This window comes from Oryctolagus cuniculus, chromosome 5, assembly GCF_964237555.1.
Source record: "Oryctolagus cuniculus chromosome 5, mOryCun1.1, whole genome shotgun sequence".
Taxonomy (NCBI): Eukaryota; Metazoa; Chordata; class Mammalia; order Lagomorpha; family Leporidae; genus Oryctolagus; species Oryctolagus cuniculus.
The window spans coordinates 6,208,628-6,234,117 of record NC_091436.1 but is presented as its reverse complement, the minus strand read 5'-3'; the positions used below and the strand labels follow the sequence as shown (position 1 = coordinate 6,234,117).

Sequence of the window (25,490 nt, the reverse complement as noted above, 5' to 3'; positions counted from 1 at the left end):
CATTTATAGTAAATATTTCTCTTCTTTTAATTAATTTTATTTCATGTCATTTCTAATGCCGTTTTCTCTCAAAAAATTCTTAATTTGTATGTAGTCATATTTACTAGGTTTTATATGTCTTCTAGAATATATATGTATATACATACATATATTCTTTTCATAATAAGGAAAAGCCTTATTTAAAAAATATTATTACTAGTTATCAAGTTTTTAAATGTTCATTTATTTACTTTGATCTATGGTTAGGCCAGGCCAAATCCAGGAGCCCAGAACTCAATCTGGGCCCTCCAAATGGTTGCCAGGAGACAAGACACTTGAACTATCATCTGTTCCCCTCTCAGGATGTGTCAGCTGGAAGCTGGATAGGAAGTGAAGGTGCTGGGTCTTGAATCAGCCCTCCTATGTGGGATACTGGCATCCCAAGCAGTAGCTTAATCCATCGCAAACGACTGATCCCAATTATTATTGTTAATTAAATTCTATAACCAAAACAATTTTGTATGATTTCAGATTTGCAGAAATGAGGCAGGTTTTAGGGGTGTATTTGTCATTTTTGTAGCTAAACCACAGGGATATTTTTAATAAAGTTATGGCACTGCTTTATCCTTCAAGAAAAATTGGGTATTTAGGGATATTCTCCAATTCATAGTCATGATCAATTTAGCATTCCTTTGAGGGATGGTATGTATTATTTTTACTTCAACATTAAAACTCAGCTACAAATAATAATTGTGTTTGTACAGCATATTTCTAAAACATGTTGGCACAGTGTCTTTCTTCAATTATTTTTAAAAGTACCAAAGTAGTATGAAATACAATGCTATTTTTAAAATGCTACTCAGCACAAGTAATGACTATAAAACAGGTAATTATACACTCTGAGGTCAGAAGTAGATGCAAATGTTAGAACAGAAACCCAAAATAAATGTGATGGGCTTTTCTCAAAATAGTAAATGAGCGCTTGACTCCCACCTGCCCTCTGCTATTAATCTTCGTCTCCACAGCTGGGAGCTGAGAATGATGCGGCAGCAGGCTACTGGGATGCCACACGGGTTTGGATGTACCAAGAGACAGTTGCTTTGCACTGACATCTGCCACACTTGCCTTTAGACGTAACCACTGTTCACATCAATCTGAGCTGACTACCTGTTGAGGCAACCTGTTCAACTTCAGTCACTCACCTCAGTCAATTCCATACTGGACAGGCGACCACAGGTGACTGATGTGGGTGTGGGCCACAGGCCTGGACTGACCACCCACGGAGCCCCACCCACTGTGCCTACCATCTGGCTGGAGAACCCTGCAGAACCTCGGTCTTCCGTGACACATGGCAAGGGGATGCGCTTCAGACAATTTCCAATGGCCACGAAGTGGCAGCCACACAAATCTCCGACTAAGGTTCACTCCTGTATTTTGCTTTTCTTATAAAATAGAGTGGTCTTTCTTTTTTTAAGTGTGCACATTTCCAAAATGGAAGTGCATAACTGGTAATGCTACCACCCAGGCCTCAGTTGTGGCTTTCAAACCTAATGACACAAGCTTGTCATGATTCCAGCTGTATAGGGGGCCCCCAGGATCAGCGTCATAACAGAGGGATCCCAGGCACTCTGATGTGGGATATCACATCCCCTGCATGGCTCTCAGCTGTCTCTGCCAGACGTCCTTTGCCTGCCTTTCCAGTTCCCGACACAGGCTGGGAGGACTTTATGTGGAGATTAAAAAAAAATAAGAAAAAAAGTGGCATTTTTGTTCTCATGGAAAGTTTGTGTTTTGATGTGTTCTTTCCCCCTTAGGAAGAGGAACTAGTAATTCCCACATGATCCCTTCGGCAGGAAGCCCAGTGATTGGCTTTCTCAGGCTGTCTTCCCAGGATAAGTCACAGCCTCTTCCCCACAGAGCCGGCCCCACAGAGGGCCTCTTGCTATTTTACATGATTTTCTCCCTAATTTATTTGTTTATTGGGGGAAATGATGCATGTAAAACTGGAAAAACTAACAAAAACCTACACAAAATCTAGTTAAGGACTTCCTGGAGAAAAGGGTTTCACTAAATGAGTTTTAAATTCTTGGAGCTGGCATTGTGGCACAGCAAGTCAAGTGCCTACGTGGAACATCTATATCCCACATCAGAGTGCCTGGGATCCAGTCCCAGCTCTGCTTCCAATCCAGCTTCCTGCCAACTCACACCCAGGGAGGCAAAGTAGTAGAGTCCCTATCACCCATGTCAGAGACCTGGATGGACTTCTGGGATCCTGGCATTGGCACAGTCCAGCCCCAGCTGTTGAAGGAATTTGAGAAATTAACAAGCTAACAAGCAGATGCAAGATCTCTCTCTCTCTCCCTTCCTTTCTCTCTCTCTCCCTGTCACTCTATCGTTTAAATAAACATTTTAAAAATAATTCTTAGTATTAGTGGTTCCCAGAATTTTGAATTTCACAGACCAGAAAATTAAAAGGAAAATGAAACATTCAATATGGAGCCAATGGTAACTTATTAGATCAAGTCATTTATAAAAAAAAAAAAAATTCAACCAAACAACCTAGCAGAACTACTTTCTAAAATAATAGAGATTTTAAGTCCCAAATGGATTGCTTTTCCTAGGCTACTCCAGGACACAAGTAGAAACACTACATCCTGTTTTCTAGTTTTTAAAGCAGAGAGTTAAATCTAACACTTAAGAACAAGTGTTCTGCAAATATTTCACTCCTCCTGATAAAATCCAGATTTCCTGAAGTCCAAATATCTCAAAAATTACTGTGTTGTTTAAATACTGAAGAATTCCTGTTAGTTCAAGCTGAACATTCCTAATAATTCTTTGCCTTTCCTTCACTCATCTTATTAAACTAATGAGATTCTCCAGCCATTGCATGTTTTATACCAAATTCAGGAGATATCCCTATGCCTCAGCCAAGTTTTGATTTAAATTTCTTCCCATGTTTATTCTAGGTAAATGAAACTATTGAAAAGCAAGCGGCAATAGTGCAGAAGAGGGGGTCCCATTAAGCCACTGCTCATTGGTGAGCTGTTCCTGCATCCACTAAGGCACGGGTCCCCTTGGGCTCAGCACCAAACACTGCAAAATCTATAGTGCCCAGCCTTGGTATTATGGCTCTTTTTCCCCCTCTGCAAATATTTACTCAGAGGAAACCCAGTGTAAAAGAGAAGGACGCAGGGTGTGCAGCCACACAGGGGACTTTCCTCTGGAGCATCACTCCCCTCCTCTGTAAATAAGATCAATAGCACCCATCATCTGGGGCTGCAGTGCTGAGTGAACCCACCTAGAGTGGCAGAATAGGACCTGGTGCACAGGAAGCACTGGGTTCTTGTTGGTAACTGTGATTGTCCCTGCCTGGTTTGCCGGCATTAGGGATCCATTACCGAGCAGTTAAAAACCTTTCCCTGTTAAATTTATATCCAAGTGGGAAAGACAGGCGTAAAATAATCATGCAAAACTGAAAGTACCACTCTGATATCTGACCCTAAGCGAAGCACCAATGTCTGCGGACACCTATTGTGTCTGTGACTGTCTGTGAGGGGAGGGGGGTGTCCAGGAAGGGGCGATTATCCTGAGACCAGAAGGATGAGGGAAGAGTTAATAATCCAGCACAGAACAAGGGCACAGTTTCCTTGGAGAAGGAACTCATCTGTGCTTCCTCCCTTCTTCTTTTCCTGTTTTCTCTACCAACGTTGATTATTCTAAACAAGGCAGTGTCTTAAAAATGCATAATAACCTATGCATTGGTACGGGCCTTAAACAATATTCGAATTTACTCCAATGCACATAAATGTAGTTAATCTCTGTGAAACAATTTACAGCAGCACTATATTCTAGAATCTTCCTGCTGGCCCTCCTCCAAGTCAACATAAGCAGAGCTGGGAGAGCATACATTTCGCTCCTCTCACAGGAGGAGGCTCAATTTCTGAAGTACACCAAGTAAAAATCAGAAAGGGTTTCAGTATAGAATACGAACAGCTTATTTTTCAAATGTCTGCATTGAGGAAAATTGCAAATTGTAGAAAAATTGTGAGTGTGCACTACACTAGCTTTTAATCGCTGGGCGATGAGGCAATCTTTGCTTTGAGAACATATTTTTTAGGCAAAACCAACCACATCTTGGTTGACAGTATGAGCTAACTTGTAAAATCAATACTCAAGCCCAACATTTCAAAGGAGTCCTAAGTGTGTCTGGAGTAACAGTCTCAGATCCTCCACTTTCTCAACCCCTGTCACTATCAGTTTTTAGAAAAATGATTTCCAATTTGCTTCCTACATAGCCCCTGATCAAGGGCCCACCTGCACAGACCCTAGTTTGCCTGCTTCCCTCTGTGCCTGCAGCAACTTCTCTCTATACAGCCCAGGACCACAGCTCAGCCTCATGACCCTCCCTCAAGTTTCTTGCTGTGAATTTTTTAAAAAAGTGTGTTTAAAACAATAAAACTTGGGCATGATCAGATGCAAGGAATGTTGTGCCCCTAAAACAATTCAATGTCATTCCTTTATAAATAGAGATGGGATGTCATTGCCACTGTGACAGCACAGTCCCTTCTGGCTCCCTGCAGAGTGCCAGGGCTCAGCCTGTCCCTGGGAACAATGTGACAGGTTTTCATAATGAAAGGAAGAGAAGAGAAGGACATAAAATGATACCTGCAGGGACCTCTTATACTCTTACTACTTTCTGGGTGACTGCCTCAAGATGAAAAAGAAATGTACTTCTGATTTTGAAGTCTACCTTTGTGAAATATTAAAGCAAACATTTATTTACTCTAAAATTACTGGGAAGAAAAACAATCAACACTTAACTTTATACTGTAATGGAAACAGATACTTTACTACATGTCACACATTAAGTTTGTTTTGATAGATATAAAATTATGAATATGGTCATCTATATTTTCCTAGTCAGTGCAACAAGAATTGATAATGACTAATAAACCAGAAAACCAAGATGGCAACAATTAATTCCAAAGATCAAGATTCTTTTTAGCTGAAATTTTCTTGTAATTCCTTTAAGTCTCCAAACAGAAAACATATTCTACCTTTTATCCTTCAACATGACAGAGTTAGTTTATGATTATTTGATAGTGGTAATAAGATTCTATTGATAAATGAAGCCAAAAGGAAACCAGTCTGTGTTCACTGAGAAAAATGCAGCCACGGTCATATTTTGTGAACAGATATTACCCACATCCTCACTCTCCACAAATTTCAAATAGAAGCATGGAAGACTTAAGAGCACGATTAGGCCTTAGCAGTGCCCTCACTTAGCCTGAGCAGGTCACAAAAGATGACACCAGGGACCACTTTGATATAGGGCATAAACAATAAATCACTCGACCTAGGAAACATTTCAAGAAGACAACAAAGGAAAACCCGAGATCATGTTTCCTTTGGTTGTGAGATCCCTGACAGAAGTGACACAGGGGCTGTGCACTGCACTGTCACCCCGTTCTGCAGGTATCACCCGCCATTCCCCAAGCCCACCCTCAGAGGCAGACATTGGCACAGCAGCCTGCCCTACAGTGGAAACTTAATAGCTCCTCACTTCAGTCTCCATGGCTTTCTCACTTTCCACCCTGAACTCCATCTACTGCCAGCTCATGGGATGCCCACGGGGACCTACTTAGCCATCTGCCACACGCACAGACCTGGGAAAACAAGGCACTTTACCCAAACTTGCCTGGGTGAACAGGAATCAGTATTTTGCGAGGATACATTTGGAGCCCATTTGACAGCTTCTCAGAGGATTCCAGTAGCATCCTGGGTAGCTCATTGCAGTGATTGGCCTCACAGTTTCTTGGGTTCATGTTGGTCTGACATTCCTTCTTTCCTGGGTCACCCTCTCTAGCCTCCATCCTGATTCTTGCGATCACTTGCCAAAGTAAAATATCTGCAAGACAATCTTTGCTATGGGTTCTGCTTTGGGGGAGGAATCCAGGCTAAGGAAGTTTAAAAACAGAAAGTTTAGAAAATGTATTCTACAAGACTACATCCCTGCAAAAGTATGCACACTCTTCCATCCTAGAGTTTCCCTATTCTTTCAAGAGATGATTGTCACTATGGCCTTCAAGGCTAACCTTACCATTGCAATCATTTAGCCATTTGGCCTTTGTTAATTGAGGCTAATTGTGAGAGATCAGTGGAAGGTTCTAGATGTAAAGAAGAAGAGACCATTAGACTGCAGATAGGGAGCATGGGGCAAAGTCCCAAGACCCCAAAAGGGAAGCAGCAGTGCCATCCCTCATTTCCTGCCCCCGAGGAATGTCCAGAGTAGTCACACCTTGAAATTCAAATGACCCAGAGACAGATCTGGGACACTGGAACATCAATTCTGTGGATCTGGGAAAGAGTTGTCCAGCTCTTACGGTCTTAACAGTAGTTATTCGGTAGCAATAACCATAGGCTCTGCCAACTGGCTAATATTGCTCAAGAATGTTCTAGTCACTGGCATGAGAACATATGGACATGGAGCCACATCAAGAGGTCACTGGTTCCTTGCCACTTGTCAGAGGAGAACTCTGGTTGCATGAAGTTTCTGAGCAGCTACTGCAGGCCAAGCCTCTGCAGTGACACCTCTGGAAGCAGAACTCAGGGGCTGACCGTTGCTTACCTGGGAGTACCAGGTTGGGACCATGGCTCGTTATCAGAGGAAAGGGATTCCCTGCCTGCCCTCACACAGCTCATTGTCAGGTCAGAGAGCAAAACACGCTGCACCCACCTGGTGCTGTCTTGTGTTTCCCATCTTCTTCCCATACTCCAGGGAGGATGGACTCACTGATGCAGGATAAATAAACTCTCCTCTGCCACATTTTTCTTTCTTCTTCCTTTTTTTAATGCTATCCTATCTCTGACCTCCCTTACTCAGCCACAGGAAAAGGTCAATAAAACGCTTATCAGCAACCTGCTGCAGCTGCTCCAGAGAGAGGTGATTTAAAATACAAAAGGGTGAGTGTGTGACAAGGAAGGTCAGAGGTGGCTTCTCCCCTTATCTTTCCCAAAAGCCAAAGCTGGGGGAAAGTAAAAGGAAGATTGCAAGATTTGTAGGGGAAAGAGGGATATGATAGACTTGAAAGAAGTTTCCAGATGGAGTCGGCTACAAGAAGAACAAAAAATCAGGCAGTAATGTGCCAAGAACACTTAGGAGTGACATGAACAGTACTTAATCCCACAAACAGAATCAGGTGACTATAAGCTATTTGGAGAAAACGTTCCTATTTTAGATATAAAAAGACTTATCTCTTGGGTCAAAGAAACTACATATCAAAAAGAAAGCAGCATAATCAGCTTATCACTAAAAAGACTCTAAGAAACATTATGAGCAGTGAGAGAGATGAATGGGGAATACTGAGTGTTATTTTGAACGGGAATATTTAAGCTAGTGAATATTGATGGATTAAGTTATGTCACCCAGATGTTGGCATTTCCTCAGTGATTAAGCCCTGGCATCACACCGTGTCCTCATGACTCACTCATAAGCAACTGCCTAAACCTGGAAACTGAAGGAGGACCTTGCAACATCTCACGAGTGGCCTTCCTCAGTATCTCAGGGAGAGTGTCATCATCTCATGGGCTTGACTAGACCTTCACATGCATGATATGAGGAAAAGAATTCAGTGACCTCTTTGTCCCTTTGCTCTCTGAACTGTGGTGAACTGGGTGGCAGACGATGTCACCGACCTTGTCTAACCCACTCCTTACTTCAAGACTGCCCATAACTCTCCTTTTCGCTTAGTCTTGCAGACTCTGCAATGTGTCAACATGGTTGTCTAAACTACAGTTCCCAGAATGCCATTCTTGCCCCGTAAGAGATTCTTAGGTGGATGAGGAAGTCAGTGTGGACAGTGGCCATATTATTCTGTAGCTTGCATGGTTGTTGCTCAGTCCGTGGCTCAGGGTGTTGGCATGAAGCATCAGCTGGGCCTGCAACTCCTTCACCCTCCCTAACTCTTCCTCAGCTTCTCAGATTCCCAGGCCAAATGCGTTTGCTCAGCACCATGACAAAGGAGCCCTGACGTCTGCAGGACCCCATCAAGGTCAGAGGCACTGAAAACTAAAATGATTTCCAGGATCATAGTTGAGATTTTCAGCTTGTCTGTGATCTCCCCCACTTTATGCCCACTTTCCCTTAGAGGGCCTGCCGTGTAGACTTCAGTATCTGATGTGAATGAAGACTACAGCTTATAAAGATGTCTTGACCTGCTCCCACAGTTGCATGTCAAATCCCTAAGAAGACACGCATAGGTTGGTGTCCTAAATCTATCATCAGCGATATGGCTTTGGGCAAATAAGTTGCTTTTTCTCAGTCTCTTAAATGGGGATTATAATTGTGATGACGCCAGATGATTATTAATTGATTGAGAGAATGACTATAATGTTGAAACAGAATGTACAATATATATTGTTGTTTTTGATGAACTAAAAATCCCAATTACACTGCTGTAATAAAGAAATCCTTCTTGCTCTTCAATAGTTTAGAACTATTAGGGAGTAGGCATCTTGCCTATGCCCCCTCTGGGACCAAGCTAATCAAACTCTGGTGCCACTCTAAAACCTATCCCAATTTTGCTGGAGACCACAACACAGTAGCAGACATTGGCAAGCCTTTAACGTCTGCTCCCAAAGAAATGATGGCAAAGTCAGAAGGAATGATACCAAACTGAAAACCACTGATTATAGTAATGTATTTGAATAATATTTAATGAAAATATAATTTTAATGGTAGAGTTTGGTATCTATATTTGAAGATAGCTGATTGTGAGACATATATGTGTCTATTCTTGTGAATGGAATGTGTGGTGAACTGAGAGACTAATGATACAATCTTTCCTCCCTCAGTTCTTTTTAATGAAAGCATTACTTGAGATGGATTTAAATATAAAAATATACTTCTTACTTAAATCACTCATGCTATACTTGTTTTAAAAAGATCTTAGAAAATAGAACTAAATTTTCTTCAGATAGGACCTAATCCCATGAAAGAATCTCAAAGTTTTCAACCTATGAGATCTCTTTCAGTGTTTTTATTTCAGTATGACACACTTTTAAACGAGGCTAAATGAGATGCCCAAGGGTACACAGTGAGCAGTGGAGGTAAGGGGTGGGGCCTGAATGCCAAAAACTTAGGAAGGATTCCTTCCACTTGACCACGACTTTTAAATTCACACCCACAGCCCCCTGGCGGATCTCGGCTGCAGGTTCAGAGTGTGAGTCACCTTAGCCTGTAACATTTTGAAGATGTATATATTTGTGTGCACTCGCACATTTACATGTTTCCATGAGCACATAAAGGTCACATATCATCTTTGTCCTCAGAGCCATGCACATTTACCGAATGCTCTTCCAATGTTGTCTTTCTTTCCCAAAGTTACTCAAGTATTAAAAAAAGAAACAAGTGTCATTCTTCTTCTCATGAGACTATGCTCACTCACTACTATGAGCATTTCTAAGAAACATCTCCACTGGGTTGTCAGCCTCCTCCTCCAGCCCTCGCCATCCCATACCAGCCCACAACCCAAACAACTCATAGCCACCCCTGGTAGCCCAACAACTTCTTCTCTCCACTTTCCACACATTTGCATATTATCCATTCCTATCATATGCTTCCTCCCATGGAACTCTCCCAATGCCAGCTTTTCTATATAAACCTTTGTAATGCTCCCACGCTTCAGGATATAACCTAAAAACTATCAGTCATGCCAAATATTTCAACTAAATCCACTCAAGTAGCATTTAGATAGATGTTAGTTTGAATTCTGTCTGTTCCACTTAATAATTAAGTAACCTCACTCTACTTTCCTGATATGTGAAAACAGCTTTAATTTCATAAAGCTGTTATTACAATTAAATGAGATAATGCATCTAAAGTGCTTAGCACAATGAAAAGTGTTAAATAAATGGCAGCTGTTATGAAAATAAACAGCATCACCTTCCAGCTTTCTCTTCCCTGTCTGCACACACAGTGGGGCAGTGTGGATATGGTGTGCGGTGCTGAGGACAGCTGCTCTCAGCACAGAATGATGGCTCAGCTCCCAGGGAAAAGGATTGGGCCATGGCTTCCAGCAATGCTGTACGCGCAGGGAATCAAACCAGCTCTCTTCCAAATCTAGACATTCTGAATACTTCATTTGAAAACCTACCTCTCATATTTTCTCTGAAAAATGAAAGGCAAGAGACATATCCTACTTAATTAATGATACTACTAATTTAGGTCAAAGAGTTTTCATTCATACAATTTTTGCCATGGATTCCAATAATAAAAATATTTATGAAATATGTACAAATTAAGGAATGTTCTTAAAAGATCCTTACTTGGTTCAAACTCTCTCAATGTAGGTGAAAAAAGAAAACCCTCTAGGTCTCAACAGTATAGATTAGAATGATAAATTGTAGAGAATTCTGCTGGTTGGAAAGTAAATTTACACTTGCTTGCATGAGTAACTTCTACATTCTTGGTAATGGATTTTACATAATAGAAGCATGTATTTTGTGGCAATAATAGGCCCATTCAAGCAGCAGGATATACAGCTAACTCTTTATCAATGTCAGGTTTGAAATGAAACTTGGTTTAGTTCTTACATGGAAAAAAAGTTCTGTTCTTCCAAAATCCCAAAAATATGAACTTAGATTCACTTAGAAGAGTTTATTCCTTACTAGATAATAGATGTCTCATATAGAATATCTCTTTCTTTCTTCCCCCATTCCCCCCACACAAAATGAGAAAGAATTAAGAGAACACACAGAGTTGCAAATTTTGGTGTTCCTCAATGATCTTGAGTGGATCGCTTTCCATTTAAGCCACAGTTTGCTTGTTTATAGCATGGAAATAATGATATATAACTGATAGGTCTGTAATGAAGATGAAATATATTGAAAGTGCCTGGTAGAATATTTAGCACTTCAGACATATGAAAGATTTAAGAATATGAACCCATTTTTAATGTTGTTTATTCTTCAAAGCTTTTTATGATAATTATATTTGAATATCTATCTGCCATCATCCTATTTCATAGCAACATCACCTTTTAATGATGACCCTGCCACTCCAAACCTCTTTCAGATGGTGGAATCTAATAGGAAATATCTAGTACACATATATTCCAGTTAACATGTAACATATTTTTTTTAATTTTTTTTTTTTATTTTTGACAGGAAGAGTAGACAGTGAGGCAGAGAGAGACAGAGAGAAAGGTCTTCTTTTACCATTGGTTCACCCTCCAATGGCCACTGCAGCCAGCACAATATGTAACATATTTCTAGATATCAGTGTTATAGTGGCTAACATGAATAAATTGCAAATCATTCTCACTTTTCATTTTAACTCAGTTAATATATCAGCTCTTCAGAACATGAGGATCTCAATTCTATCTTATTACCATTAATTGCCCTTTGGGGCCCATGTAATTTGACTATATTGAATGTTTGATATTGTTACTGCTTTGTGCATAGTAGATGCTTGTTAAATATCAATGAATTTAAACTTGGCAGGAAGTCAAAGAGAAAAATTGTACTTTAAGTGAATTTAAAAGACATAAATACACGTCTAGATATGGGTAGAAGAGTTGAAGATGGCATAAAGCTTCAAGTGTTATACATCTAGAAGAACATGATCCTCCAAACTTCGGATTGTTGAAGTGTGAGCCGAGAAATAAATGTCCATGCCTTTATATACTAGCAAATTTGCTATACAATTTTTACAAAAGAACTATGGTTCTGCACTGTTAGACTCAAATGTCCTTTGCTCTGTATTTTCATTAATACAAAACACTTAAGATCATTTTGTGGAGCAGCTCATTTTGTGAAGCAGAGAGATGCCATAAATTGTCTGTTATGCATTGAATAAAGCTGGGCGATTGTTAGTCTTCTCTTAGTTAATTGAATCTGAGTGCCTGCATTGCTTACATGCCATGGAAATGTCACAATTTGAAAAGCATAGCCAGATGCATACCATATTCCATTTTTCAAGCAAAACATAAAAACACTCTTTTGTATTGATAAGAGTCTTCAGACCAGTGGTGGCCACTTCCTCCTTTAAATTCCTCAGAGCAAGGGATTTAAACTTACCAATATTTGCTTGACTCTATCGGGTGGCATTTTGATCTACTGTATACAAGTCTTTTGTGTGTGCATAATATCCTCATGCTTAGCGAACTGTATCAATTGTAATCTTTCTGAAGATGACTGTCCTTCCTGGTGCAGGTGATACAACATCTGATATCTAGTCTATGTGGTCATCTCCTCCAGCTGCATCTTTCTAGAACATTTTGTCTTTAAATGACTTAATCCTGGAAATAATTCCCAGGAATTCTCACACGGATTCAAGAAAGTCTTATACTAAATGGCACATAATGTGAGTACAAGAAAAAAGCTATATTATTTTATTAAAGAAGATTATGTCTACAAAGGCTGGGTCATTGTGTAGGCAAGTAGCCTTTAACTGCCTATTGTATTATTTACCACTGTCTTTCATGTACACATACAATGACACGTAAAATGGCCATGTCTAGGCATGCCTGAACAAGCATTAATTCCTTCTCAGTCAGATTCCCTCCTACTTCCTTGTCTCCTCTCTCTTCACTTCCACACTTCTACCCCTTTCTCTTGGCATGCAGTTTCATGCCCACCATGCTGCTGTCCACTTTGTTTCTACAGGGAATACCTTTCTCCTGTATGACTGGGACACACATGACAGAGGACAGAGAAATACCTTTCTCCTGTATGACTGGGACACACATGACAGAGGACAGGGAATACCTTTCTCCTGTATGACTGGGACACACATGACAGAGGACAGAGAAATACCTTTCTCCTGTATGACTGGGACACACATGACAGAGGACAGGGAACACCTTTCTCCTGTATGACTGGGACACACATGACAGAGGACAGGGAATACCTTTCTCCTGTATGACTGGGACACACATGACAGAGGACAGAGAAATACCTTTCTCCTGTATGACTGGGACACACATGACAGAGGACAGGGAATACCTTTCTCCTGTATGACTGGGACACACATGACAGAAGACAAAGACATCCACTGGAATTCAGAAGGACCAGGAACTGTTGTCCAGGGTCCAGGGACTTCTGGAAAATTACTACGAGTGTTTGTGCAGCCTTGGCATTAGCTCAAGTAGTGCCCAGAGCACTCCTTAGCTCCATGGCTTCGTGACAGTCTCCAGCAGCGACAAAGCTCCAATGTGTCCCTAGCCGGGGGAGCAGCTGGCAACTTTAAAGGAGATTATTTGTTTGCTTAAGGATACACACTCTATCTTAATTCAGATTGCTTGTGACAGGTCTCTGATAAAACGTATGAAGTGTCAAATATATCATCTTTTCCCAAAGATTTTAATCAAAATAAAACCTTACTAAAAAGATTGCCCTTGACAAAATGGCTATAAAAAAAAGTATCTGTGAATTAATAAAGAAAGAACTTATTTTCCTCCCTGGTTATGCATGTTACCTAGCACTGAGACTGAGTTCTGGCAGTTCTAAGGCCAATGCATTGGTTTATCACCCAAATATCTGCAGAGCTGGGCAGTTTTCCATCCCTGTCCAGCCCTCTTCACTTCAGATCTGTATCTCTTCCTTGTCAGATAAAGCAGTGGTCCTTGAGATGCTTCTAACTATCAAGTGCAGCCAAACTCCATCTTTCAGAAAGGTATGTGGAACGAGGAATCTTAGCCAATAACATATTTTCACCCACTGTGAAACCTCAGTAATTGGAATGCAGAGGAAGAGTTACTTGAATCAGCCCCAAGTCTGCCTTCTTAAAATGGCTTAAATACCCATACACAAAAAGAATTCATTAAGGTATGATAACAAATACATGTGCAAGTAAAGTCTTAAACTCTTTCTTAATTAACGCAAATGTCTCACTGACATATGTGTCTGTATATAATTTAAATATGTCAAAATAAAGGCCTAAAAAGCACTTCAAAAACCATTCTTCTCTGCATAGTGAGAAGTTTCCCAAGTTGTCTTGTCCAAGTGACACCCTTGGAAGAGAAAAAACAAATTGACAGCTCTACCAAGGATCACCCCAGGCCATCCAGATAAGTGTGGAGCAGACATTTCCACACTTCACTGCTATCTGGAGACCAGACACATGCACATGGGTGCAACTTAGGAAATAAAGTCTAAACAATTTTAAAAGTTCTTTTGAAAGGTCACGTATCCAGAAAAAAAAAATGATAAGGAGAAAAATCATGATGGTAAGGGGAGAAATTCACAATTTTGTTTTTCAAGCAAAAATTTAAATAGGTCTGCTTAAAATACACTGGCTTATATCCAGATTAAACAAATACCATCACCAGTTTGTTGCCAACAATTGAAACTGACAAAGTTTAGGACAAGCCACAAACTAGAGAAAGACATATTTGATGAAAGGTTAGAAATAAAAATGAATGAATAAATCCTTCAGGTCAATATGGAAATTCAAGTCATCAGTCGAAACGTTCGGAAGAGACTGAACCAGGCAAGACACTAAGGATGTAAGCTAAATACCCAGTGGGCAGGAGGAAGATGCTCAGCTTCACCAGTAACCAGGAAAACACAGAATAAGATGACAATGACAGCCCATTTTATGCCATCTTAAAATCCTGAAAATAGCAACTGAAGATGAAAATGCGGAGCAATGAGAGCTTGCATCAACTTCTGCTGGGAATGTGGAAACAGATTTAGGTGGTCAGAGAGGAGAGAAATGTGGCATCCACATTCCACTGGACCCCACAGTTCTACAGCTTAGAAAATGTTCTAGAGAGCCTCTTCACATGCAATGAGATGGCTTCAAAGAGCTCATGAAAAACACATGCTGTCTTTCCATTCTCTTTTTCCATGAACTTTTCAAGCTCCCATATACAAGAATGCTTGCTGTAGCCTTGCATGTAATTGCAAAAATTTCATGACACACACAATGATGACATGAAGGTGGCAATGTCATAAAAAGATGTGCCACGCCATTTACTGAAACGAGTGTGAGCTAGAGCAGTACTCCTCAGCGTCATCCCAGAACAGCAGAATTGGCATCACGTGGACCTTTCTGAAATGTGTGCAAAATCCACCACAGGGGTACTGAGTCAGAAACTCCGGCAGCGGGAACAATCAGTCCACGTTCAACAAGCCCTCCTATGTCTAGTTTGAGACCTGTTACACTCACACCAGTTATCTGTGTCGTTCAAAACCAGAATCTGAGAAGAAAAAAAAAAGGTTCCTGATTCTAGCTTCCTGCTAATACAGGAGGCAGTGGAAATGGCTTAGGATCAGGGGAGGGGAAGGTTCTTACGCCAAGAACTATTTGGATACTTATATCACTCATGGGCTATACAAAATTACCAACTTAAAAATCAACCTACTATAGATTTAGTGGATTTTGAGTCATCCCTGCAGTCCCCTTGGCAGTGCCAGACCAGATGATTTCATGGGCCTTATGTGGCCTGTAGGTCAGAAGTTCCCAACCCCTGACTTAGATAACTGGGTTCCTGCCACCTGTGGGGAAACGCTGAATTGAGTTCCTGGCTCCCAGCTTCAGCCTTTGCTGAGCTTCAGCCATCATGGGCTTAGAAGGAACCAGCAAATGGTAGTTTTCGCTCTGACTCTGCTTTTGAAATAACTAAATTTTTACAAAGTAAAAAATGCCTACCATAATACAGTTAACATTCATCTTGAGAATATAAATACTATATTGACAGAAAGGACACACACCAATTTTGGAGGGAGGAAGGGCAGTAGGAAGAGAAAGGAGAGGGCACCAAATGTGCTCGTGGTATTTGATATATTTGTGAAAAGATTTGGAGCAGATTAGAACAAAGATATTTGTCAAACCTGGGTGATAAGTATAGGGATGTCCATGGGCTTATTCTCTGTACTTTTCTATTTGTTTTAAATATTTCACCAGCATTGTGGTTTTGTAACTTAACCATAACACAGAAAAAGGTGTAAACGGGACAAAGACTAGAGGCAGGCAGATGAAGTGCACAGTAATTTCAGTCAGTTATGTGAAGAGGAATGCATGAAGTCACCTTCCTAGGAACTGATAACCTGCTGTGTGCTGAGAGTGAAGGACAAGTGCAGAGAAAACATTTAAATGTGTAGTTTCACTGAATGGCAAAAGTGTACAATGGGAAAACTGAATCTGGAGAGAAACAGGTTGTCCTCGTAGAGCCCGTGTATGGTGTCGGAGATGGTTACCAGCGAGGAAAGCAAGAAGACAAGAACAAGAGGACAGAACTGCAGGGAAATAAAGAGAGCAAAAAAGGACTGACTTTACAGATGGGTGTAAAAGAAATGCAAAACAAGGTCTCCTAAAGTCAAGGGCACTGTGCAAGAGGAATGAGCCAACGGCAAGGGTTGAGAAGAGCTCTGTGACAGGAGGAGGATGTGACCATTAGACAGTATTCTTTCCCACCCCTTGAAACACCCATTAGATTCTTGGAGAAGAAATATATGACGCTGCCTGAAAGATTAAATGTGTGATATGAAATTGATTACAGTAAGCACCGACTTATCTTTAAAGATGTCTGAGGTAAAATACATCTAAGTATTTTTTAAGTAAGGGAGATAAGAAACAATGGATTAACAAACGATGGATTAAAGATTGATAAATGATGAGATAAAGGAATCATGAGCTCAAGCAAGTGGGTCAGCTCCAGAGTGGACAGAAGATAAGGAAGAGGCAAGATATCAATAAACGGGGTGGACATAAGAAATAGGTTAAGACAAGTTCATGGAGAAAATAGATTTCATCCAGTGTGAACTTGCAAGGCAGGGCCAAAGAACAGATTCCAAAGTGAAATGAAAAGGTTGAGGGGAAGGTTGGGATAGCTGCCATGGAAAATAGAAAACACAGTTCTGCAAGCCAAAGTCAGAGTTGCCATCAGCATTATGAGGGCATTAAGGAAGAAAAACATTTCATGTAAGGGGTCCAGTCAGCACAGTTGTGTGATTTTTTTCAGGTAGGCTGGAAGTAAACAGGACAAATGAAAAAGACTTTAGCTTTCTTCCAAGACTGAAGACTGACAAAGCAAGACTCTAATGCATCATCCCAACACCTAGTGATCTGAAAGATGTGCTAAGAGATACCTCTAAAATATATCAAATTTCCATCCATTCTTCTTTGCAATTTAATTCAAAACACTGTGATTTCTTAGCCAGGAAAGCATATAAGCAGTAACCATTCTTTATTCTATTCCACCTCCCTATGACCCATTGTCCCTAAACCACAGAATAGATTTTTAAAGTCAAGTTATTAAAACCATCCAATGACTTTCCACTGTCCTTAGAATTCAACCCAAAGAATGAACCTGGGAGGCAGGAGAGACAATGAAGAATGATTCCTGCTACCCAAATAACCCCCAAGATTGAAATCACCCAGTTATCCCTTTAGCCAGCACCAGCCTCAAATTCTATTCAGTAGCGTTGAAGAATAAATGTTCTTGTAAAATTTAAGTGTCAGAAAGCTCTCCTGGGGGCAAATCAGTCACTGTTATGTGCAGGCTGAGTAAACTAACTCACTACTAACAAGAACACTTCAAACAGAATGTGCAGTTTCTGAAAATATATACTATGCTTTACTGTAAAAGACTTGCTCTGTAATTATACACTTGAATAATGATTTGATTAATATCCAGCTTCCCTGTCAAAGTGTAAGCTCAAGAATGCAGGAACCATATCAATTTTTTTTTACAGATCTATTCTCTTTATTCTCAGAACTCAGCCTAGACTCTGCATGTTGGAAGTGCTCAATGAGTATTAGTTGAGTTACTGAATAAATGCTGTATCCAAGTTATTTGAATTACTGAATATAGACAGAAGCAGAACAGAAAAGACTAGGGTAGGGTCCCAGGGAGGACAAAGAGCTGAATTCAAACTCTGTGATTAAGAAAGCACATGACATGAGGGGTAGGTGTTCAGCCTAGTGATTAAAATGCCACAGTCCCACATCAAGAGTTCCTGGGTCTGATACATGGCTGTTCTCTCTCTCTCTCTCTCTCTCTCTCTCTCTCTCTCTTTCTCTCTCTCTCTCTCTCCCCCACACCCCTCAGATAAATAAATAAAAAACATTTAAAGTATATGACTTTGTTAAGTCATTTAATATTTCTAAATCTTGTTTTTCTCATCTGTTGAATGACATAATATGACCTACATTCTAAGCAAACCAAAACACTGTCAAGTCTAATTATCATAAACTGTGGTGACTAACCATTTAATGAAACTCAGTGAGCTTCTTTTCTGACACAGTGAGAGCCTCAAGGTTTAATCAGGCAGCAGAACCACCTTTCATTTCTGAGTAGCCCACAGAAAGTATAAGGTGTCCGTTACAAGCATCTCTCTGAAGAATCAGAGCGTTTGCATGACATGCAGGGTCTGACAGACTCTGAATAGTTTCTCTTCAAGGACCTTGGAGCCTAAGCAATTTTACCTAGAATAATTTCAGAACTGGAAATAAGAGGGAAGTCATGGGTTCTTTATAAGGAGAGGCAGAGACATCTGGGTGTTCAAGGGAGAACCCTCAGAAATTTCTCACGCCACACGTTCATTACAAACAAGTGAGAATGAGGAAAAGCCACTGACTTTCACTGACAAGTCATGAAATGCCACAGGAATCCCAGTGATGCTTCGCAAACCATTGCCATGGACAGTGATGATTAAAATTGAACCAAGCAGCTTTAATATTACGGTCTTTCTATTTTTTTTTTCAAATGGGAATTTGTACAAACTTACCTGTTGAACCTCCTGAAAAAATACATTTAACCCATGTATGCATCAAATTTCCAAACACAACTTTAAAACACTGGCTACCATTCTCAACCTGTTCCTTTACAATGGGCTCTCCGCTAGGGCTCCATTGAGTTGAGTTTGGCTCAGAGGACCCATTACACCTATGGGTTAAGCTTTTACCAAACATTTCTTACGGGTAATTCAGTAATAAGGCTAGATATGTTTATATTATCTTTGCTGTGTTTCTTGAATATTTAAAAAATACAGAATAAACAAATTGAGAACATGGATAAATTTCTACTAAGTGAAATTTAGTTGATCTTAAAAACAAGTTTAGCTTAGAATAGCCTCTCAGGTAAATTATGCATAATTCAAAGATTTTTCTTGAAACAATTTTTACATACATATACCTCAAATCATTAAAAATAAATTATTTTGGTAGCAACAAAAGTAAAATACCATCCCATGATGGTAAAATTAACGACATGTTGAGTGCCTTACATTATAATGGATGTACCTTTGCTATCCCAGGGAAGTGTTTTACACAAACATTGCCATATAAAAGTAATTAGTTGTTTTATTACAGTTTTATTTATTCACTTTTAATAAAAATGGCATAAATCATTAAATTACTTTGAATTTAAAAACAATTCTCACTCCTGCTGGAAGCTAACTAGGGGGGACTGCCCTGTTGGCACTGCTCATGTGGATGACTCCTTCTGGTAAACGGTACAACTTGCTAATAAACTAAAGAAAATAGATGACTCCCATTGGCATGTCATTCTTCTCTGTGCAAGATCTCATTTCAAATGCAGCAAATCTCTACAACAGAACAGAAACACATAATGAAGGACACCAGGATTCAGGTCAGCCCCAAAAGGCTTTGATTTCTTCATTGAAGTTTTTTTGTTTGAGATTTATTTATTTATTTGAAAGGCAGAGTTAAAGAGAGAGAGAAGGAGAGACACAGACAGAGAGATCATCCATCTGCTGGTTCACTCCCCAAATGGCCGCAACAACTGGGGCTAGGCCAGGTTGAAGCCTGGAGTCAGGAACTTTTCTGGGTCTCCATGGGGGTTTAGCGACACAGAGACTTGGACCATCTTCCATTGCTTTCTCAAGTGCATTATCAGGGAGCTGGATCAGAAGTGGAGCAGATAGAACTTGAAGTGGCACCCATATGGATGCCAGCGCTACAGGCTGTGTCTTAATCTGCCGCACCACAGTGCCAGTGCTGAAGGGTGTTTTAATGGGAACTGTTTTCTCCAAAGTAACATGAAAGCTTGGAATCTGCCAAGGCAACGACACTTTGTCCTGTGTATGGATGCCTGCATGTCCAGTATATGGATGTTTTTATTGACTCAATCCAAAAGCAGAGTATTCCGCCCATTAGGAATGTTTGAGCCTAAGTTTGCTGCTTGTAATTGGAATTTCGTTGACTGAATAAAAAGTGGAACACTGCCCTTCTGATTAAAGGATTCATGCCACAAAACTTGTTTAGAATATGGAGTGCATTTTCCATATGATGATGACAGATGCTCTCCCACAAGTGGGAGGGAGGCACTGACTTCTCAGCAATTCTAAGAACTGTAAAATCTCTTCATTTTCTTAAAAGCAAGCACTTGCTTGCACCAAATGCTCCTTGGGCATTGCACTGGGAAGACAAGAGCCAGTCTGGGGAGACCAGCAAAGACTCCCAACCTCCAACTCCCCCTTGCCTATTTATGGCAGAAAAATTGCCTCTGTTCTCTTTTTTAATGTTAAGTCCATTCGTATATCTCTTTAGAATATATTTATACTGAACACTGAAATTTCCCATCATTTTGGAGCAAGAGTAGTTTCATAAAGAAAAATTTAATAAGACTACATTTATAAAGACCAACCACCGTACTATTTTCCACTAATACTTTTTTTGTGATTGAGACTTTGAAATTTTTCTATAGAAAAGACCCCAGTAATTGTACATTGTAATTGTGCTCAATCTTTCACATATGTGCTTTCTGTCTGCTAATTTAATATTATTCATTTTTTTTTCTTATCAGCCCTGGAAGCTACCACTCTTTTGTATTACTTACTAATTGTATTTCTAGTGCTTATTGAGTTACATTAGCACAAATTGAAATGGCTACATGAAATAAAGTTATGCAGTTAATGAATATTTTTGATACAAATGTACTAATTCACCTTAAAAATATAATTTATTTATTTTTACCTGAAAGAAAAATTATGAATCTAGTGCATACCTGTACTTTGAACTGTACACACCACATTGGGAAAAGTCCATAGATACAAGCTGTTTCTCACAATTTCCATGTGATTTAGACATTAGAAATCTTACATATAATTTTTGCAAGTGCAGAAAACATAGGTAATTCAGTAGGAAATCAAATGTAAGCCATTGTTTGGGGTCCATGGGCTAATATAGTATGAATATTTAGCCAAAAAGATAGTACCAAAAAGCCTGTGATAAGGAGTGCATAAAAGCACCACAGTTCTGCTTAACCACTCTAGAAACCACATCATCCTACCTCAGTGCTAACACCCACGTCGGCAGCCCTGTGCCTCAGCCTAGCCATCTTTTGGTGGTACCTGATCTACAGATTCCCTTGAAAAATGACAAAACTCTAGTAAGTATTCATCTTGAAAATGGTACTTCAACATCAAGAGGTTTAATTTCTAAAAAGTTAATCAAATGGAGGTTACACAGACAATAATGATGTCTCAATGAAAACACACTTCAGCTAATAAAATGTACATTTCAATGGTGACTTATATTTATGCTAGGTTAGGGAAAAAGCTAAGAAAGGCTAATGAAAGGTGTCCACTGCATGTCAATAAGCCAAACATCACAGGAAGTGTGCAAATGGATTAGGGTTCTTCAACGAATCTATCTAACACAGCAATATGTTACAAATTAAAGTGGAAGAATGAAAATGTCACTATCATCATTTTCCTTACAGCTTCTGCTCACTAAAAATGGGTTATGTCATTTCTTATTATAACCCATGCTCTCCTAGATGGGAATGCCATTAATATCCTCATGGGAGAGATGGAAACCAAGTGTAAGCATAAGAATTTAGTTGCATGAAGTACACTTTTACTAAAAAAGGGAGGGAAAAATTTTAGAATCAAATATAATTTGATGCTTATGTTATACTGCAAATTGAATTTGCTAGAAATAATTAATTCTAGTCTGAATGACCAGCATGCAATTCACATTTTCAGCTAACTCAAAAACTGAAATGACAATGAAGACTATTCCTTATATTATTCAAGGTTCTCATACTTCTTTAAGCATCAGAATACCTACGAGTCACCATGTCCTTTGCTGCTATTGTTGCATCTAATACTATCATGGACATTAATGATTTCCCATGTATAAATGGTAACAGTATTATAAAAATCACAACTATGTGCATGCACGTTCAGAAAAGCAGTCGACAATGGCTGGCTGCTATTGTGTTCCAGCATAATATTTACTTGTCATTTATTTGCTTGGTTATTACCAGCTTATGGAAGAAGATAAGTTTAAGATCAATTATATGATAAAAAATTTTAGAATATACTATCCATTTACTTGTTTTTCCTGTAGAATTGAAGAAACACTGAAAATACTCAATTCCAATGGTAAGATATCGGCCTAGCTCGCCACACTATACACTAGGGCTCTAAATATTGGTAAGACATCTTATTGGCCTTCATTGTATTTTGACACTAAAATCACTTCCCAGTCAGTGCTGCAGGGACACTGAAGAGGCCTTCGTGGCCATTCATGATGAAGGCAGGTTCTCAGAGCCAAGTACACCTGAACTGATTCTTGAAAGAAGCATGAGAAGGAGGGCGGAAATGATATCCCAGGTGGAGCAAACAGCAGCTGATGACCTTCCATCACCTGACTGAGAAAGTTCAAGGCAGGCAGTGACTGGGGAAGAAAATAGATGAAAACAGATGTAGAAGATAGGTTCATGATTATGAACTCATAGGCAAATGCCTACAGTGCTAGGCATGAAAGAGAGAGATTGTCCTTATCCTTTAGAAAGTTAACACTAAAGCGACAAATATCAAAAAAAAAAAGAAGAAGAAAAAAACCTCTATAATAGCCTTCCAAACCAATTTTAAATGAATTTTGAAGATGATAGAACAAAACATAAAAATAATAAGCAGAATAAAGAAGAGCTTCTTCTAGTGGTTTTCTTCTCCTTCAAGCCCCTGGGTTGGCTGGTCTCACAACTCCTCTCTTAGCATTTCACTTTCTACCTTGTTGAAGTGGACTTTCACCCTTTTACTGAAGGAGTAAACGACATTATATTCAGGGTAAGCTTAATGCTACCAGTTTATCTTCAAGAAAGATGAACAATCTGGAGGATATGAGAGAAAGATCAGAGAAAGTGAATCTCCATAGGTGACAAATGATGGGGTTGAAATAGCCCATTACTTCCAGGGTCCCTCAATACAACAGCCGGGTTTTAATCAGAAAGGCATCTGCATGATTTTCCTCCTGTCCTCTTCTTCTTTGTTAATTCTGAGAAGCAAAAGTGTTATCATAATGGCTGACATTTTACTGAACACAGTCCAAAAAAGATAAATACCGTGATTGCTCAGAAGTGGGGTCTAGAAAATAAGAACTTTCAGTTCTGTTAAAAATTATACAGAGACAGTATGTTTAATTAAATTTATTCCTATAGTATACATCCTTAAAATAGAAAGTATTGCTGGAGGACTGGCACTTTGGTGTAGCGGGTAAGGCCACCACCGGCAGTGCCAGCATCCCATATGGGCACCAGATCAAGTCCTGGCTACTCCACTTCCGATCCAGCTCTCTGCTATGGCCTGGGAAAGCCGTAGAAGATGGCCCAGGTCCTTGGGCCCCTGCACCCGCGTGGGAGACCCTGAAGAAGCTCCTGGCTCCTGGCTCCTGGCTTTGGATCAGCACAGCTCCAGCCTTTGCAGCCAAGTGGGGAGTGAACCAGGGGATGGAAGACCTTTCTCTCTGTCTCTGCCTCTCCTTCTCTCTCTGTGTAACTCTGACTTTCAAATAAATAAATAAATCTTTAAAAAACAAAAAAGAAAGTATTGCTGATGGGTATAACAAACATATTTATTACATTGTTTTTTAAAATTGTAAAATGGAAAGAGTAATGTAAAAAAAAATATGAATTCTTCTAGATAAAGAGACTCTCTTATATGAGAAAGAGCACAGTGTTAATACCGTATTTAGGAGGGCTTTGGTAATTTATTTTTTTTAATTCTAAAAGCTTGGGAGAATTTAATTAATTTTAGTAAGTGTTAAAACCATGTAAATTTGCCCAGTCATACTAGTATATTTATTATAGGAGTGGAATAAATGAAAAAGTATTGTCAGGAAAGAAATGTAAGTATTGGTAAGACAAACTACCAGCTGCATCATTAAGGGAAAGCAACAGTTGTTGGCACATCTAAATATTGTTTAAAAGTGATTTAATTGTCTTTACTTGAATCAACTTTCTCTTCCTATCCCTTATCTCCAATTACAAAAGATCAGCCATTTGCTTTTTTTCTGTTCATGGAGTTACTAAACAAAGTCTCTGGGAGCCCTTGACCCTGGTAGATAAATGAAGATGAGATTTGCTCTCTTCTTTAAAAAGACTTAAACTCCTAGACTACAGGGTCTGTGTCTGTGTCCAGTAACTCAGCACTCCTTCAAGGCAAGGCCACATGCATGGCTGTCAAGAAGGGTCTTTACTGGGGCAGCCCAGGGTCTCCTGGAACCACTTACAGAAGTGCAGCTATCACCTGAATCTATGAAAACTCAATGATGGGAGCTGTTTCTTTCCCCTCCCAGTCACCATGTCCCTGTTGCATCCTCTACATCTGATGACTGAATTCACCTTTGACTCCCTGGAGCCCTCTGGGAGATTTCCTCATCTGCAGAATGGCCAAGTGTCAGCCAAGCCTTTATCCTTGAACCTCCCAGCTTTCTGCCTTTCCCTCCAGACATGAGCCCCTCCATTTGCACACCTAGCCTTCCATGGGGCAGGACAGCAGTCTCTTAACACAGGCCCAACTGGGTTCTCACTTCACTGTTCAAAGGTATATTATTGGAGAACCTTTCTCATTAGAACATTCCTCAAAGTCAGAAAATGACATTATTTGGTGTCTGCTGTTACACCAGGAATTCTGCTAAGAACAACAGTTAAAGAAATTGATCAAATACACAATCATTCTCAAGAAGTGAGGAAGTGAAAGTCTAAACAGTGAAATAGAAATGTAAGTAGACAGATAAAAGAGAATGTCATTTAATGGAAGTATAGGGCTTACAGGGGAGAAAAAAATAGATTCTTGCCCAATGGCCAGCATAAGGGAGGAGGGGTGCCAGCAAGGATCTTGAGTCATTACACTAGTATTTTAACTCCAGGTGACATCATTCACAAATGCTACTGCATGTAACAATTCTAAGCCCCAGGATCCAGCCAAAATTAATCAGGCTGTCAGGGAGGAGAACCCAGGCATTTGTTCCAACGTGCAGCAAAGAACCAGTGAACTAGATCATTGTTTCCTTGATAAAATGATCTTATTCTAATTTTAGCTCTATAGAGACTGGCATAGCACAATTCCAACTGTAGGTCCTTAGTAAGGATTTGTTAGCTCAAAAAATTGAATGTGGGAATCATTGTTAGAAACTAAAATGAACACAAAGCAGTATTTTGTTATCTGAAAAAGCTGTTTACACTTTAGTTCATATATTATACTAACCAATAGTCTTTTAGGCTTTATAATCAAAGCTGCACTTATGAGTAGAC

General features: G+C 39.7%; 1 protein-coding gene across 8 annotated transcripts in view; it reads right to left on the bottom strand.

Moving 5' to 3' along the window:
- PRKN (parkin RBR E3 ubiquitin protein ligase) overlaps positions 1–25,490 on the bottom strand; it is a 1,400,595-nt gene that overhangs the window by 1,167,984 nt on the left and 207,121 nt on the right. The window lies entirely within an intron of this gene.